Source organism: Bidens hawaiensis, unplaced genomic scaffold, assembly GCF_021521415.1.
Source record: "Bidens hawaiensis isolate Kalapana, Puna unplaced genomic scaffold, B.hawaiensis_p1.1 tig00006228_1, whole genome shotgun sequence".
Lineage (NCBI taxonomy): Eukaryota > Viridiplantae > Streptophyta > Magnoliopsida > Asterales > Asteraceae > Bidens > Bidens hawaiensis.
Window position 1 is genome coordinate 312,448 of NW_027491411.1, and position 4,109 is coordinate 316,556.

Sequence of the window (4,109 nt, forward strand, 5' to 3'; positions counted from 1 at the left end):
AAGGCTGTAAAACAAACACTTCCTCGTGTAATTTTCCATTCAGAAAAGCACTTTTCACATCCATTTGATAGACTTTAACATTCTTGTAAGCCGCATAAGCCAGAAAGATTCGTATAGTTTCCAATCTAGCAACCGGAGCATATACCTCAGTGTAGTAAATACCCTCTTGCTGATGGAAACCTTCCACCACTAGACGTAATTTGTTACTCACGATCACTCCATGATCGTACTTTTTACATTTAAATACCCACTTAGTCAGAATAGGATTTTTGACTCTAGCATGTTTATCAATAAGATCCCATGCATCCAGGTGGTTAAACTGTTGCAATTCCTCTTGCATTGCCTCCACCCAAGAAGGATCTTCAAGTGCCATGCGAGTCGTCGTTGGCTCTTCTTGGGATAGAAAGCAAGTGTATTTGGCATGATTTACAATTCCAGAGGAATGCAGATCCGCATAAGCACAAAATACATTATTTTCACTTGAAGAAACAACTTGATGACGTGTTTGCACACCCACAACAAGTTCTCCAAGGATGTTTTCCTTTGGATGATAATTACGAATCCTAAGAGTGGGATTCTCTGAACAACAACATTTTCGGTTAAGTTAGTAAGATTCTCCTCAGCATCATGAGACGATTCACCAATCTCATGTGATTCAGGAAATGGAGCCGAGGAAGAATCAACAAATTGACCATCATCAGACGAGATCGAAATGACATCGGATGTATCAGGAAGATCATCTTGTGAAGCGTCAACATAAACAGACCTAGAAGATCTTGGAGTTAAGAATTGATCTTCTAAATGCGCACGGACCAAATCTTCATCCGGTTGATCTTCCATTTGAGTGAATGAATTAAATAAACTCTCGTAATCAAACATCCAATCAGGACCTTTACCTTGGGAAGGAGTAGTGTATCGTTGACAATCAATATGATACCATTCCTTTACACAACCCGAGGTAAAGTTAAATACCCTTTTCTTAGGTGATGCGTAACCCAATAAATAACCTTCAATAGCTTTTTCTTCAAATTTTCCCGCATCTCTCTTTAACATAGTACAAGGAAAACCAAATGGTTCCAAGTACTTTAAATTAGGTTTTCGTTTGTTCAAAAGCTCATAACTCGTCTTTTGGAGTCTCTTAACTGTCAGAACCCGATTAGGCGTATAACAAGCAGTATTCACAACTCGTTCCAGAATTGGACATGAAGCTTAGAATCTGCAAGCATAATTCTAGCTGCTTCAATCAAAGTTCTATTTTTCGTTCAGCCACCCCATTTTGTTTTGGTACATAAAGAGCACTATATTCTCGATGAAATCCCTTTTGAACACACAATAAATCCAACATGTTGTTTCTAAACTCCGTACCATTATCACTTCGAATACGTCTCACCTTTAGTTTGTATAGTGATTCGATCTTAGAGATTAAGTTTTGAACCAGAACAGGTGTTTGATCTTTTGAACTCATAAATAAGACCCATGAATATCTTGAATAGTCATCGGTAATTACAAGACAATACCAATCTCCAGCGATCCTAGCACGATTCATAGGACCAAACAGATCCATATGAAGTCGTTCAAGTGGAGTATCAATGGAATTCAATAGCTTAGGCGGATGTGACTTTTTCTTCTATTTGCCTTTCTTGCTGGCAACACAGTGGTCAGATAAATTAAAATATTTCAAGGAAACACATTCGACCAAGTCATTTGCCATTAAATAATTCATCTTCCTAACATCAATATGTCCCATCCTTCTGTGCCAGAGAATCATGTTCTTTTCAGTTGCTTTCGAGACAAAACACATTTCTATAGAAGTTGATGCTTTAGAAGACATATTTAACACATAAATATCATTCGATCGAGGGGATAGCATGACAATCATGTCCTCGGGAATGATATATCCCGGTTTCAGAATCAGACATTCTTTATCAGTAAATACGGTAGTATACTTATTATTACAAATTTGCGACACACTTAATTAATTATGATCAACCTTATCACAGTAATTGACTTTTTCAAACGTGATATGCCCATTTGAAACTTCACCCTCTTGTGTTATCATACCCCCAGAATTCCCAGCAAAAGCAACATACCCTCCTTGAATATTTCTAACATTTGTTAAGAGGTCGAGATTTCCTGTAATATGACAAGAACATCCACTGTCCATTATCCAATTTTCACCTGACACGGTTTTGGATATACCCTACACACAAATTGAAAATGATTAGTTCAAAAAGGCAGCCCAGGCCTCAGTCTTAGGCACCTTTTGAGTTTCATGAGAAGAATCAAACTTAACAGAATTCAATTGTTGTTCTGCAACTTGAGAATAAGTAACATGCATTTTAGACTTTCGTCTTAAATATGCAGCTTGAACGACATTTGAGTTCACGTTCTTACAAATTGGTTCGATTGTAACAAACTTTGGTTTTACATGACCAGATGATTCATTCACTTGAACCAATTTATGTGGATTTACATTAGAGAACATTATGTGAGTTTCAACAGCACATGACGAAGGTCGTTTCAAAATCTCTTTTATTATAGGAACCGGTTTTGATTGGTCCTTGACAAATGGATGAAGATTCTGAGACTTCTTTTGTCAAAAATTTCTTACCACATGACCTTGTTGACCACAAAGAAAGCAACTTCTCATGTCCACACAATCATGTTGAGATTTGGTAAAAGCTGATGCCACAGAAGGTTGATAACTCACATTTTTAGGAAAACTCTTGGCCAAATCATCAGACGACACAAATTTTTTTTCATAACAAACCACAAAATAAATTTAAGGAAAAGGTAAGGAAAAGAAAGGAGAAAAATTCATCCCACATTGGTGGAGGAAAGAAAAGGAGAGCCTTCCACCATGGTATAAATAGGAGTGTAAGTCATTGTGCCACATCGCTAGATTATAAAACTAATGAGTTCTTTATAAGAAAGAAAACTCATATGTTAATGTTCTTATAAGACATATCACACCCAGTGGTCCTAGCGGAGGGTGCGAAGCACCCGAACGCGCACGCGCATGGGCTCGGGCGAAGTGCGATGGGCGCAATGTGGCGCTTTGATGGCGCACTTTGCACTTCGCATGCTCGCATCGCCGCGATCCGCTTAAGGGCCGCCTTAGTATTTTTTTGAAAAATTAAGATTTTTAATAATCCTTCCATCGTGATACGCGACAGGTTAGATTAGCCTCTTCGCGTAGCGCGATGATGCGTAAGTTATCCAGAAACATTGCAGCATAGCGATACGCGATGATCTATCAAAGTAACACCATCGCGTATCGCGACGGGGAAGTTAAGCTGACGAAACACGTAGATTCTTCGCGATACGCGATGCCCTTTGTTTATGGCCATCGTGTATCGTGACGGGCTCCAGAATTGGCTATAAATAGATTGCCAACGGGACATTCATTCTTTGTCCAAAATCTCACTTTTCTCTCTGAATTTTCACACACATATATAAAAGAGTATAGTATAGTACCCGAGTGTCGTAGCGATATCCTATCCGATCGAAAGAAACTAATATATACGAATCAAAAGCTCTGCATATTAAGGTAAGACATTGTGCCATCGTGTAAAGTTTCTACTCTCGTGATTATCGTTATGATTATTGGTTTTATACTAATCTAGATATACTACATTGTGTTTATCCTAAGTGCTTAATACAAAGAGGCGTTCTTTAATTATAAACTTGCAAGGTGAGACATTCGAGTTTTTGTACCACTCACATTTGTGTGATGAATTTCTAAATTTACCCAGTTTATTTTTCAGCTCAAGAACCTCATTTTCAAGTTCAGTAATCTTAGAATGATGTTTCAAGATTTCTTGAAATTTTTTATCGTTGATTGTCATTTTGACTGACAACTCAGCTTTAAGGTCATGATTACTTAAAGACAATGCTTCAATTTTCTCCCTAGATCTCATTTGAGATTATAAAGTGTGACACCCCGCACTTTCACGTCAACACCGTTAACCCAAACTCTATTATCTTACACGTCATGCATGACATTTACATGAGTTAATAAAGAGTCACACACATGAGTCAGTCAGTACGCGTTGGTGATTAATGTCGAATCATATATGTTTAAATAATTCGGATATAATTATTATGTG